The following is a 15,566-nucleotide window of genomic DNA, read 5'->3' on the forward strand; positions in this document are numbered from 1 at the left end:
TTGCAGTTATTGAGGCTCGGTGCATGTCATTCAGCTGCACTGCAGTTACTGAGGTCCATGCATGTAATTCACCTGCATTGCAGTTACTGAGGCCCGGTGCATGTCATTCGTCTGCATTGCAGTTACTGAGGCTCGGTGCATGTCATTCAGCTGCATTGCAGTTACTGAGGCTCGGTGCAAGTCATTCAGCTGCACTGCAGTTACTGAGGGCAGGTGCATGTCATTCAGCTGCATTGCAGTTATTGAGGCTCGGTGCATGTCATTCGGCTACATTGCAGTTAATGAGGCTTGGTGCATGTCATTCGGCTGTATTGCAGTTACTGAGGCTCGGTGCATGTCATTCCGCTGCATTGCAATTACTGAGAATCGGTGCATGTCATTCGGCTACATTGCAGTTATTGAAGCTCGGTGCATGTCATTCCGCTGCATTGCAATTACTGAGAATCGGTGCATGTCATTCGGCTACATTGCAGTTATTGAAGCTCGGTGCATGTCATTCAGCGGTATTGCAGTTACTGAGGCTCGGTGCATGTCATTCGGCTACATTGCAGTTATTGAGGCTCGGTGCATGTCATTCAGCGGCATTGCAGTTACTGAGGCTCGGTGCGTGTCATTTGGCTACATTGCAGTTACTGAGGCTCGGAGTATGTCATTCAGCTGCACTGCAGTTACTGATGGCAGGTGCATGTCATTCAGCTGCATTGCAGTTACTGAGGCCCGGTGCATGTCATTCAGATGCATTGCAGTTATTGAGGCTCGGTGCATGTCATTCAGCTGCATTGCAGTTACTGAGGTCCATGCATGTAATTCAGCTGCATTTCAGTTACTGAGGCCCGGTGCATGTCATTCGTCTGCATTGCAGTTACTGAGGCTCGGTGCATGTCATTCAGCTGCATTGCAGTTACTGAGGCTTGGTGCATGACCATTGGAATTACTGTGGCTCGGTTCATGTCATTCAGCTGCATTGCAGTTACTGAGGCTTGGTGCATGTCATTTTGCTGCATTGACGTAACTGAGGCTTGTTGCATGTCATTCAGCTGCATTGCAGTTATTGAGGCTTGGTGTATGTCATTAGGCTGCATTGCAGTTAATGAGGCTCAGTGCATGTGATTGGGCTGCATTGCAGTTACTGAGGTTCGGTGCATTTCATTCAGCGCATACTTGCCTACTTTTGAAAAAGCATTTCAGGGAGATTGTGAAAGCAGCACCTATGAGTGCGTGTTACAGTGGGCGTGTACTGATAAATCTGACAGGCGTGACCTAAACCTGACTTACATCCAAATGTAAACCAGCCCAAAAGCAGTTAGTAAGATCTGTTTGTTGATGAAAACACACTAATACTTTTTAGAAATTCATAGGGATCATTGTGCCTTATAATAACCAATGCAAGGAAATGACACTAATGATCCCATTTGAATGTATATATCTCTGTTTTTTAATATAACAGCTTCATAATGGGGGTAAGGATGAAATGAGGGAGATTGCTAGACTCTTCAGGGAGACAGGGAGATTGCTACTATTTCAGGGAGTCTCCCTGACAATGAGAGAGAGTTGGCAAGTATGATTCAGTGGCAATGAAGTTATTGAGGCTTGGTGTATGTCATTAGGCTGCATTGCAGTTAATGAGGCTCAGTGAATATCATTGGGCTGCATTGCAGTTAGTGAGGCTCGATGCATGTCATTCGGCTGCATTGCAGTTACTGGGGCTCGGTGCATGTCACTCAGATGCACTGCAGTTACTGAGGCTCGGTGCATGTCATTCGGCTGCATTGCAGTTACTGAGGCTCAGTGCATATCATTCGGCTGCATTGCTGTTACTGAGGCTCGGTGCATGTCATTCAGCACAACTGCAGTTACTGAGGGCAGGTGCATGTCATTCAGCTGCATTGCAATTACTGAGGCTCAGTGCATGTCATTCAGCTGCATTGCAGTTATTGAGGCTTGGTGCATGTCATTCAGCTGCATTGCAGTTACTGAGGTACATGCATGTAATTCAGCTGCATTGCAGTTACTGAGGCCCGGTGCATGTCATTCGTCTGCATTGCATTTACTGAGGCTCGGTGTATGTCATTCAGCAGCACTGCAGTTACTGAGGGCAGGTGCATGTCATTCAGCTGCATTGCAGTTATTGAGGCTCCGTGCATGTCATTCTGCGGCATTGAAGTTACTGAGGCTCGGTGGATGTCATTCAGCTGCATTGCAGTTACTGAGGCTCGGTGCATGTCATTCAGCTGCATTGCAGTTACTGAGGCTAGGTGCATGTCATTCGGCTGCACTGCAGTTACTGGGGCTTGTTGTATGTCATTTAGCTGCATTGCAGTTACTGAGGCTCGGTGGATGTCATTCAGCTTAATTGCAGTTACTGAGGCTCGGTGGATGTCATTCAGCTGCATTGCAGTTACTGAGGCTCAGTGCATGTCATTCAGCTGCATTGCAGTTACTGAGGCTAGGTGCATGTCATTCGGCTGCACTGCAGTTACTGGGGCTTGTTGTATGTCATTTAGCTGCATTGCAGTTACTGAGGCTCGGTGGATGTCATTCAGCTGCATTGCAGTTACTGAGGCTCGGTGGATGTCATTCAGCTGCATTGCAGTTACTGAGGCTCGGTGCATGTCATTCAGCTGCATTGCAGTTGCTGAGGCTAGGTGCATGTCATTCGGCTGCACTGCAGTTACTGGGGCTTGTTGTATGTCATTTAGCTGCATTGCAGTTACTGAGGCTCGGTAGATGTTATTCAGCTGCATTGCAGTTAATGAGGCTCGGTGCATGTCATTCCGCTGCATTGCAGTTACTGGGGCTCGGTGTATGTAATTTGGCTGCATTGCAGTTACTGAGGGCAGGTGTATGTCATTCGGCTACATTGCAGTTATCGAAGGCTCGGTGCATGTCATTCAGCTGCATTGCAGTTACTGAGGCTCGTTGCATTTCATTCAGCTGCACTGCAGTTACCGAGGGCTGGTGCATGTCATTCAGCTGCATTGCAGTTATTGAGGCTCGGTGCATGTCATTCGGCTACATTGCAGTTACTGAGGCTGGGTGCATGTCATTCCGCTGCATTGCAGTTACTGAGGCTCGGTGCATGTCATTCAACTGCATTGCAGTTACTGAGGCTCGGTGCATGTCACTCAGCTGCTTTGCAGTTACTGAGGCTCGGTGCATGTCATTCAGCTGCATTGCAGTTAATGAGGCTCGGTACATGTCATTCCGCTGCATTGCAGTTACTGGCGCTCGGTGTATGTAATTTGGCTGCATTGCAGTTACTGAGGGCAGGTGTATGTCATTTGGCTGCATTGCAGTTACTGAGGCTCAGTGCATGTAATTCGGCTACATTGCAGTTACCGAGGCTCGGTGCATGTCATTCAGCTGTATTGCAGTTACTGAGGCTCGTTGCATTTCATTGAGCTGCACTGCAGTTACCGAGGGCTGGTGCATGTCATTTAGCTGCATTGCAGTTAATGAGGCTCAGTGCATGTGATTGGGCTGCATTGCAGTTACTGAGGTTCGGTGCATGTCATTCAGCGGCATTGAAGTTAATGAGGCTTGGTGCATGTCATTCAGTGGCTTTGTAGTACTGCGGCTTGGTGCATGACCATTGGAATTATTGTGGCTCGGTTCATGTCATTCAGCTGCATTGCAGTTACTGAGGCTTGGTGCATTGCATTCAGCTGCATTGCAGTTACTGAGGCTTGGTGCATGTCATTTTGCTGCATTGACGTAACTGAGGCTTGTTGCATGTCATTCAGCTGCATTGCAGTTATTGAGGCTTGGTGTATGTCATTAGGCTGCATTGCAGTTAATGAGGCTCAGTGCATGTGATTGGGCTGCATTGCAGTTACTGAGGTTCGGTGCATTTCATTCAGCGCATACTTGCCTACTTTTGAAAAAGCATTTCAGGGAGATTTTGAAAGCAGCACCTATGAGCGCGGGTTACAGTGGGCGTGTACTGATAAATCTCAGAGGCATGTTCTAAACCTGACTTACATCCAAATGTAAACCAGCCCAAAAGCAGTTAGTAAGATCTGTTTGTTGATGAAAACACACTAATACTTTTTAGAAATTCATAGGGATCATTGTGCCTTATAATAACCAATGCAAGGAAATGACACTAATGATCCCATTTGAACGTATATATCTCTGTTTTTTAATATAACAGCTTCATAATGGGGGTAAGGATGAAATGAGGGAGATTGCTAGACTCTTCAGGGAGACAGTGAGATTGCTACTATTTCAGGGAGTCTCCCTGACAATGAGAGAGAGTTGGCAAGTATGATTCAGCAGCAATGAAGTTATTGAGGCTTGGTGTATGTCATTAGGCTGCATTGCAGTTAATGAGGCTCAGTGAATATCATTGGGCTGCATTGCAGTTAGTGAGGCTCGGTGCATGTCATTCGGCTGCATTGCAGTTACTGGGGCTCGGTGCATGTCACTCAGATGCACTGCAGTTACTGAGGCTCGGTGCATGTCATTCGGCTGCATTGCAGTTACTGAGGCTCGGTGCATATCATTCGGCTGCATTGCAGTTACTGAGGCTCGGTGCATGTCATTCAGCTGCACTGCAGTTACTGAGGCCCGGTGCATGTCATTCAGCTGCATTGCAGTTAATGAGGCTCGGTGCATGTCATTCCGCTGCATTGCAGTTACTGGGGCTCGGTGTATGTAATTTGGCTGCATTGCAGTTACTGAGGGCAGGTGTATGTCATTCGGCTACATTGCAGTTACCGAGGCTCGGTGCATGTCATTCAGCTGCATTGCAGTTACTGAGGCTCGTTGCATTTCATTCAGCTGCACTGCAGTTACCGAGGGCTGGTGCATGTCATTCAGCTGCATTGCAGTTATTGAGGATCGGTGCATGTCATTCAGCTTCATTGCAGTTACTGAGGCTTGGTGCATGTCATTTTGCTGCATTGCAGTTATTGAGGCTTGGTGTATGTCATTAGGCTGCATTGCAGTTAATGAGGCTCAGTGCATGTGATTGGGCTGCATTGCAGTTACTGAGGTTCGGTGCATTTCATTCAGCGCATATTTGCCTACTTTTGAAAAAGCATTTCAGGGAGATTGTGAAAGCAGCACCTATGGGCGCATGTTACAGTGGGCGTGTACTGATAAATCTGACAGGCGTGACCTAAACCTGACTTACATCCAAATGTAAACCAGCCCAAAAGCAGTTAGTAAGATCTGTTTGTTGATGAAAACACACTAATACTTTTCAGAAATTCATAGGGATCATTGTGCCTTATAATAACCAATGCAAGGAAATGACACTAATGATCCCATTTGAATGTATATATCTCTGTTTTTTAATATAACAGCTTCATAATGGGGGTAAGGATGAAATGAGGGAGATTGCTAGACTCTTCTGGGAGACAGGGAGATTGCTACTATTTCAGGGGGTCTCCCTGACAATGAGAGAGAGTTGGCAAGTATGATTCAGCGGCAATGAAGTTATTGAGGCTTGGTGTATGTCATTAGGCTGCATTGCAGTTAATGAGGCTCAGTGAATATCATTGGGCTGCATTGCAGTTAGTGAGCCTCGGTGCATGTCATTCGGCTGCATTGCAGTTACTGGGGCTTGGTGCATGTCACTCAGATGCACTGCAGTTACTGAGGCTCGGTGCATGTCATTCGGCTGCATTGCAGTTACTGAGGCTCAGTGCATATCATTCGGCTGCATTGCAATTACTGAGGCTCGGTGCATGTCATTCAGCTGCACTGCAGTTACTGAGGGCAGGTGCATGTCATTCAGCTGCATTGCAGTTACTGAGGCTCAGTGCATGTCATTCAGCTGCATTGCAGTTATTGAGGCTTGGTGCATGTCATTCAGCTGCATTGCAGTTACTGAGGTACGTGCATGTAATTCAGCTGCATTGCAGTTACTGAGGCCCGGTGCATGTCATTCGTCTGCATTGCAGTTACTGAGGCCCGGTGCATGTCATTCGTCTGCATTGCAGTTACTGAGGGCAGGTGCATGTCATTCAGCTGCATTGCAGTTATTGAGGCTCGGTGCATGTCATTCAGCGGCATTGAAGTTACTGAGGCTCGGTGCATGTCATTCGGCTACATTGCAGTTATTGAGGCTTGGTGCATGTCATTCCGCTGCATTGCAGTTACTGAGGCTTGGTGCATGTCATTCAGCTGCATTGCAGTTACTGAGGCTAGGTGCATGTCATTCGGCTGCACTGCAGTTACTGGGGCTTGTTGTATGTCATTTAGCTGCATTGCAGTTACTGAGGCTCGGTGGATGTCATTCAGCTGCATTGCAGTTACTGAGGCTCGGTGCATGTCATTCAGCTGCATTGCAGTTAATGAGGCTCGGTGCATGTCATTCTGCTGCATTGCAGTTACTGGGGCTCGGTGTATGTAATTTGGCTGCATTGCAGTTACTGAGGGCAGGTGTATGTCATTCGGCTACATTGCAGTTACCGAGGCTCGGTGCATGTCATTCAGCTGCATTGCAGTTACTGAGGCTCGGTGGATGTCATTCAGCTGCATTGCAGTTACTGAGGCTCGGTGCATGTCATTCAGCTGCATTGCAGTTACTGAGGCTAGGTGCATGTCATTCGGCTGCACTGCAGTTACTGGGGCTTGTTGTATGTCATTTAGCTGCATTGCAGTTACTGAGGCTCGGTAGATGTTATTCAGCTGCATTGCAGTTAATGAGGCTCGGTGCATGTCATTCCGCTGCATTGCAGTTACTGGGGCTCGGTGTATGTAATTTGGCTGCATTGCAGTTACTGAGGGCAGGTGTATGTCGTTCGGCTACATTGCAGTTATCGAAGGCTCGGTGCATGTCATTCAGCTGCATTGCAGTTACTGAGGCTCGTTGCATTTCATTCAGCTGCACTGCAGTTACCGAGGGCTGGTGCATGTCATTCAGCTGCATTGCAGTTATTGAGGCTGGGTGCATGTCATTCCGCTGCATTGCAGTTACTGAGGCTCGGTGCATGTCATTCAACTGCATTGCAGTTTCTGAGGCTCGGTGCATGTCACTCAGCTGCTTTGCAGTTACTGAGGCTCGGTGCATGTCATTCAGCTGCATTGGAGTTAATGAGGCTCGGTACATGTCATTCCGCTGCATTGCAGTTACTGGCGCTCGGTGTATGTAATTTGGCTGCATTGCAGTTACTGAGGGCAGGTGTATGTCATTTGGCTGCATTGCAGTTACTGAGGCTCAGTGCATGTAATTCGGCTACATTGCAGTTACCGAGGCTCGGTGCATGTCATTCAGCTGCACTGCAGTTACTGAGGGCAGGTGCATGTCATTCAGCTGCATTGCAGTTACTGAGGCCCGGTGCATGTCATTCAGCTGCATTGAAGTTATTGAGGCTCGGTGCATGTCATTCAGCTGCATTGCAGTTACTGAGGTCCATGTATGTCATTCAGCTGCATTGCAGTTACTGAGGCCCGGTGCATGTCATTCGTCTGCATTGCAGTTACTGAGGCTCGGTGCATGTCATTCGGCTGCATTGCAGTTACTGAGGCTCAGTGCATGTCATTCAGCTGCACTGCAGTTACTGAGGGCAGGTGCCTGTCATTCAGTTGCATTGCAGTTATTGAGGCTCGGTGCATGTCATTCAGCGGCATTGCAGTTACTGTGGCTCGGTGCATGTCATTCGGCTACATTGCCGTTAATGAGGCTTGGTGCATGTCATTCGGCTGTATTGCAGTTACTGAGGCTCGGTGCATGTCATACCGCTGCATTACAATTACTGAGAATCGGTGCATGTCATTCGGCTACTTTGCAGTTATTGAAGCTCGGTGCATGTCATTCAGCGGCATTGCAGTTACTGAGGCTCGGTGCATGTCATTTGGCTACATTGCAGTTACTGAGGCTCGGAGTATGTCTTTCAGCTGCACTGCAGTTACTGATGGCAGGTGCATGTCATTCAGCTGCATTGCAGTTACTGAGGCACGGTGCATGTCATTCAGCTGCATTGCAGTTATTGAGGCTCGGTGCATGTCATTCAGCTGCACTGCAGTTACTGAGGTCCATGCATGTAATTCACCTGCATTGCAGTTACTGAGGCCCGGTGCATGTCATTCGTCTGCATTGCAGTTACTGAGGCTCGGTGCATGTCATTCAGCTGCATTGCAGTTACTGAGGCTCGGTGCAAGTCATTCAGCTGCACTGCAGTTACTGAGGGCAGGTGCATGTCATTCAGCTGCATTGCAGTTATTGAGGCTCGGTGCATGTCATTCGGCTACATTGCAGTTAATGAGGCTTGGTGCATGTCATTCGGCTGTATTGCAGTTACTGAGGCTCGGTGCATGTCATTCCGCTGCATTGCAATTACTGAGAATCGGTGCATGTCATTCGGCTACATTGCAGTTATTGAAGCTCGGTGCATGTCATTCCGCTGCATTGCAATTACTGAGAATCGGTGCATGTCATTCGGCTACATTGCAGTTATTGAAGCTCGGTGCATGTCATTCAGCGGTATTGCAGTTACTGAGGCTCGGTGCATGTCATTCGGCTACATTGCAGTTATTGAGGCTCGGTGCATGTCATTCAGCGGCATTGCAGTTACTGAGGCTCGGTGCGTGTCATTTGGCTACATTGCAGTTACTGAGGCTCGGAGTATGTCATTCAGCTGCACTGCAGTTACTGATGGCAGGTGCATGTCATTCAGCTGCATTGCAGTTACTGAGGCCCGGTGCATGTCATTCAGATGCATTGCAGTTATTGAGGCTCGGTGCATGTCATTCAGCTGCATTGCAGTTACTGAGGTCCATGCATGTAATTCAGCTGCATTTCAGTTACTGAGGCCCGGTGCATGTCATTCGTCTGCATTGCAGTTACTGAGGCTCGGTGCATGTCATTCAGCTGCATTGCAGTTACTGAGGCTTGGTGCATGACCATTGGAATTACTGTGGCTCGGTTCATGTCATTCAGCTGCATTGCAGTTACTGAGGCTTGGTGCATGTCATTTTGCTGCATTGACGTAACTGAGGCTTGTTGCATGTCATTCAGCTGCATTGCAGTTATTGAGGCTTGGTGTATGTCATTAGGCTGCATTGCAGTTAATGAGGCTCAGTGCATGTGATTGGGCTGCATTGCAGTTACTGAGGTTCGGTGCATTTCATTCAGCGCATACTTGCCTACTTTTGAAAAAGCATTTCAGGGAGATTGTGAAAGCAGCACCTATGAGTGCGTGTTACAGTGGGCGTGTACTGATAAATCTGACAGGCGTGACCTAAACCTGACTTACATCCAAATGTAAACCAGCCCAAAAGCAGTTAGTAAGATCTGTTTGTTGATGAAAACACACTAATACTTTTTAGAAATTCATAGGGATCATTGTGCCTTATAATAACCAATGCAAGGAAATGACACTAATGATCCCATTTGAATGTATATATCTCTGTTTTTTAATATAACAGCTTCATAATGGGGGTAAGGATGAAATGAGGGAGATTGCTAGACTCTTCAGGGAGACAGGGAGATTGCTACTATTTCAGGGAGTCTCCCTGACAATGAGAGAGAGTTGGCAAGTATGATTCAGTGGCAATGAAGTTATTGAGGCTTGGTGTATGTCATTAGGCTGCATTGCAGTTAATGAGGCTCAGTGAATATCATTGGGCTGCATTGCAGTTAGTGAGGCTCGATGCATGTCATTCGGCTGCATTGCAGTTACTGGGGCTCGGTGCATGTCACTCAGATGCACTGCAGTTACTGAGGCTCGGTGCATGTCATTCGGCTGCATTGCAGTTACTGAGGCTCAGTGCATATCATTCGGCTGCATTGCTGTTACTGAGGCTCGGTGCATGTCATTCAGCACAACTGCAGTTACTGAGGGCAGGTGCATGTCATTCAGCTGCATTGCAATTACTGAGGCTCAGTGCATGTCATTCAGCTGCATTGCAGTTATTGAGGCTTGGTGCATGTCATTCAGCTGCATTGCAGTTACTGAGGTACATGCATGTAATTCAGCTGCATTGCAGTTACTGAGGCCCGGTGCATGTCATTCGTCTGCATTGCATTTACTGAGGCTCGGTGTATGTCATTCAGCAGCACTGCAGTTACTGAGGGCAGGTGCATGTCATTCAGCTGCATTGCAGTTATTGAGGCTCCGTGCATGTCATTCTGCGGCATTGAAGTTACTGAGGCTCGGTGGATGTCATTCAGCTGCATTGCAGTTACTGAGGCTCGGTGCATGTCATTCAGCTGCATTGCAGTTACTGAGGCTAGGTGCATGTCATTCGGCTGCACTGCAGTTACTGGGGCTTGTTGTATGTCATTTAGCTGCATTGCAGTTACTGAGGCTCGGTGGATGTCATTCAGCTTAATTGCAGTTACTGAGGCTCGGTGGATGTCATTCAGCTGCATTGCAGTTACTGAGGCTCAGTGCATGTCATTCAGCTGCATTGCAGTTACTGAGGCTAGGTGCATGTCATTCGGCTGCACTGCAGTTACTGGGGCTTGTTGTATGTCATTTAGCTGCATTGCAGTTACTGAGGCTCGGTGGATGTCATTCAGCTGCATTGCAGTTACTGAGGCTCGGTGGATGTCATTCAGCTGCATTGCAGTTACTGAGGCTCGGTGCATGTCATTCAGCTGCATTGCAGTTGCTGAGGCTAGGTGCATGTCATTCGGCTGCACTGCAGTTACTGGGGCTTGTTGTATGTCATTTAGCTGCATTGCAGTTACTGAGGCTCGGTAGATGTTATTCAGCTGCATTGCAGTTAATGAGGCTCGGTGCATGTCATTCCGCTGCATTGCAGTTACTGGGGCTCGGTGTATGTAATTTGGCTGCATTGCAGTTACTGAGGGCAGGTGTATGTCATTCGGCTACATTGCAGTTATCGAAGGCTCGGTGCATGTCATTCAGCTGCATTGCAGTTACTGAGGCTCGTTGCATTTCATTCAGCTGCACTGCAGTTACCGAGGGCTGGTGCATGTCATTCAGCTGCATTGCAGTTATTGAGGCTCGGTGCATGTCATTCGGCTACATTGCAGTTACTGAGGCTGGGTGCATGTCATTCCGCTGCATTGCAGTTACTGAGGCTCGGTGCATGTCATTCAACTGCATTGCAGTTACTGAGGCTCGGTGCATGTCACTCAGCTGCTTTGCAGTTACTGAGGCTCGGTGCATGTCATTCAGCTGCATTGCAGTTAATGAGGCTCGGTACATGTCATTCCGCTGCATTGCAGTTACTGGCGCTCGGTGTATGTAATTTGGCTGCATTGCAGTTACTGAGGGCAGGTGTATGTCATTTGGCTGCATTGCAGTTACTGAGGCTCAGTGCATGTAATTCGGCTACATTGCAGTTACCGAGGCTCGGTGCATGTCATTCAGCTGTATTGCAGTTACTGAGGCTCGTTGCATTTCATTGAGCTGCACTGCAGTTACCGAGGGCTGGTGCATGTCATTTAGCTGCATTGCAGTTAATGAGGCTCAGTGCATGTGATTGGGCTGCATTGCAGTTACTGAGGTTCGGTGCATGTCATTCAGCGGCATTGAAGTTAATGAGGCTTGGTGCATGTCATTCAGTGGCTTTGTAGTACTGCGGCTTGGTGCATGACCATTGGAATTATTGTGGCTCGGTTCATGTCATTCAGCTGCATTGCAGTTACTGAGGCTTGGTGCATTGCATTCAGCTGCATTGCAGTTACTGAGGCTTGGTGCATGTCATTTTGCTGCATTGACGTAACTGAGGCTTGTTGCATGTCATTCAGCTGCATTGCAGTTATTGAGGCTTGGTGTATGTCATTAGGCTGCATTGCAGTTAATGAGGCTCAGTGCATGTGATTGGGCTGCATTGCAGTTACTGAGATTCGGTGCATTTCATTCAGCGCATACTTGCCTACTTTTGAAAAAGCATTTCAGGGAGATTTTGAAAGCAGCACCTATGAGCGCGGGTTACAGTGGGCGTGTACTGATAAATCTCAGAGGCATGTTCTAAACCTGACTTACATCCAAATGTAAACCAGCCCAAAAGCAGTTAGTAAGATCTGTTTGTTGATGAAAACACACTAATACTTTTTAGAAATTCATAGGGATCATTGTGCCTTATAATAACCAATGCAAGGAAATGACACTAATGATCCCATTTGAACGTATATATCTCTGTTTTTTAATATAACAGCTTCATAATGGGGGTAAGGATGAAATGAGGGAGATTGCTAGACTCTTCAGGGAGACAGTGAGATTGCTACTATTTCAGGGAGTCTCCCTGACAATGAGAGAGAGTTGGCAAGTATGATTCAGCAGCAATGAAGTTATTGAGGCTTGGTGTATGTCATTAGGCTGCATTGCAGTTAATGAGGCTCAGTGAATATCATTGGGCTGCATTGCAGTTAGTGAGGCTCGGTGCATGTCATTCGGCTGCATTGCAGTTACTGGGGCTCGGTGCATGTCACTCAGATGCACTGCAGTTACTGAGGCTCGGTGCATGTCATTCGGCTGCATTGCAGTTACTGAGGCTCGGTGCATATCATTCGGCTGCATTGCAGTTACTGAGGCTCGGTGCATGTCATTCAGCTGCACTGCAGTTACTGAGGCCCGGTGCATGTCATTCAGCTGCATTGCAGTTAATGAGGCTCGGTGCATGTCATTCCGCTGCATTGCAGTTACTGGGGCTCGGTGTATGTAATTTGGCTGCATTGCAGTTACTGAGGGCAGGTGTATGTCATTCGGCTACATTGCAGTTACCGAGGCTCGGTGCATGTCATTCAGCTGCATTGCAGTTACTGAGGCTCGTTGCATTTCATTCAGCTGCACTGCAGTTACCGAGGGCTGGTGCATGTCATTCAGCTGCATTGCAGTTATTGAGGATCGGTGCATGTCATTCAGCTTCATTGCAGTTACTGAGGCTTGGTGCATGTCATTTTGCTGCATTGCAGTTATTGAGGCTTGGTGTATGTCATTAGGCTGCATTGCAGTTAATGAGGCTCAGTGCATGTGATTGGGCTGCATTGCAGTTACTGAGGTTCGGTGCATTTCATTCAGCGCATATTTGCCTACTTTTGAAAAAGCATTTCAGGGAGATTGTGAAAGCAGCACCTATGGGCGCATGTTACAGTGGGCGTGTACTGATAAATCTGACAGGCGTGACCTAAACCTGACTTACATCCAAATGTAAACCAGCCCAAAAGCAGTTAGTAAGATCTGTTTGTTGATGAAAACACACTAATACTTTTCAGAAATTCATAGGGATCATTGTGCCTTATAATAACCAATGCAAGGAAATGACACTAATGATCCCATTTGAATGTATATATCTCTGTTTTTTAATATAACAGCTTCATAATGGGGGTAAGGATGAAATGAGGGAGATTGCTAGACTCTTCTGGGAGACAGGGAGATTGCTACTATTTCAGGGGGTCTCCCTGACAATGAGAGAGAGTTGGCAAGTATGATTCAGCGGCAATGAAGTTATTGAGGCTTGGTGTATGTCATTAGGCTGCATTGCAGTTAATGAGGCTCAGTGAATATCATTGGGCTGCATTGCAGTTAGTGAGCCTCGGTGCATGTCATTCGGCTGCATTGCAGTTACTGGGGCTTGGTGCATGTCACTCAGATGCACTGCAGTTACTGAGGCTCGGTGCATGTCATTCGGCTGCATTGCAGTTACTGAGGCTCAGTGCATATCATTCGGCTGCATTGCAATTACTGAGGCTCGGTGCATGTCATTCAGCTGCACTGCAGTTACTGAGGGCAGGTGCATGTCATTCAGCTGCATTGCAGTTACTGAGGCTCAGTGCATGTCATTCAGCTGCATTGCAGTTATTGAGGCTTGGTGCATGTCATTCAGCTGCATTGCAGTTACTGAGGTACGTGCATGTAATTCAGCTGCATTGCAGTTACTGAGGCCCGGTGCATGTCATTCGTCTGCATTGCAGTTACTGAGGCCCGGTGCATGTCATTCGTCTGCATTGCAGTTACTGAGGGCAGGTGCATGTCATTCAGCTGCATTGCAGTTATTGAGGCTCGGTGCATGTCATTCAGCGGCATTGAAGTTACTGACTCTCGGTGCATGTCATTCGGCTACATTGCAGTTATTGAGGCTTGGTGCATGTCATTCCGCTGCATTGCAGTTACTGAGGCTTGGTGCATGTCATTCAGCTGCATTGCAGTTACTGAGGCTAGGTGCATGTCATTCGGCTGCACTGCAGTTACTGGGGCTTGTTGTATGTCATTTAGCTGCATTGCAGTTACTGAGGCTCGGTGGATGTCATTCAGCTGCATTGCAGTTACTGAGGCTCGGTGCATGTCATTCAGCTGCATTGCAGTTAATGAGGCTCGGTGCATGTCATTCTGCTGCATTGCAGTTACTGGGGCTCGGTGTATGTAATTTGGCTGCATTGCAGTTACTGAGGGCAGGTGTATGTCATTCGGCTACATTGCAGTTACCGAGGCTCGGTGCATGTCATTCAGCTGCATTGCAGTTACTGAGGCTCGGTGATGTCATTCAGCTGCATTGCAGTTACTGAGGCTCGGTGCATGTCATTCAGCTGCATTGCAGTTACTGAGGCTAGGTGCATGTCATTCGGCTGCACTGCAGTTACTGGGGCTTGTTGTATGTCATTTAGCTGCATTGCAGTTACTGAGGCTCGGTAGATGTTATTCAGCTGCATTGCAGTTAATGAGGCTCGGTGCATGTCATTCCGCTGCATTGCAGTTACTGGGGCTCGGTGTATGTAATTTGGCTGCATTGCAGTTACTGAGGGCAGGTGTATGTCGTTCGGCTACATTGCAGTTATCGAAGGCTCGGTGCATGTCATTCAGCTGCATTGCAGTTACTGAGGCTCGTTGCATTTCATTCAGCTGCACTGCAGTTACCGAGGGCTGGTGCATGTCATTCAGCTGCATTGCAGTTATTGAGGCTGGGTGCATGTCATTCCGCTGCATTGCAGTTACTGAGGCTCGGTGCATGTCATTCAACTGCATTGCAGTTACTGAGGCTCGGTGCATGTCACTCAGCTGCTTTGCAGTTACTGAGGCTCGGTGCATGTCATTCAGCTGCATTGGAGTTAATGAGGCTCGGTACATGTCATTCCGCTGCATTGCAGTTACTGGCGCTCGGTGTATGTAATTTGGCTGCATTGCAGTTACTGAGGGCAGGTGTATGTCATTTGGCTGCATTGCAGTTACTGAGGCTCAGTGCATGTAATTCGGCTACATTGCAGTTACCGAGGCTCGGTGCATGTCATTCAGCTGTATTGCAGTTACTGAGGCTCATTGCATTTCATTGAGCTGCACTGCAGTTACCGAGGGCTGGTGCATGTCATTTAGCTGCATTGCAGTTAATGAGGCTCAGTGCATGTGATTGGGCTGCATTGCAGTTACTGAGGTTCGGTGCATGTCATTCAGCGGCATTGAAGTTAATGAGGCTTGGTGCATGTCATTCAGTGGCTTTGTAGTACTGCGGCTTGGTGCATGACCATTGGAATTACTGTGGCTCGGTTCATGTCATTCAGCTGCATTGCAGTTACTGAGGCTTGGTGCATTGCATTCAGCTGCATTGCAGTTACTGAGGCTTGGTGCATGTCATTTTGCTGCATTGACGTAACTGAGGCTTGTTGCATGTCATTCAGCTGCATTGCAGTTATTGAGGCTTGGTGTATG

The sequence above is a fragment of the Taudactylus pleione genome, unplaced genomic scaffold (genome assembly GCF_031769625.1).
Source record: "Taudactylus pleione unplaced genomic scaffold, aTauple2 ptg001050l, whole genome shotgun sequence".
Lineage (NCBI taxonomy): Eukaryota > Metazoa > Chordata > Amphibia > Anura > Myobatrachidae > Taudactylus > Taudactylus pleione.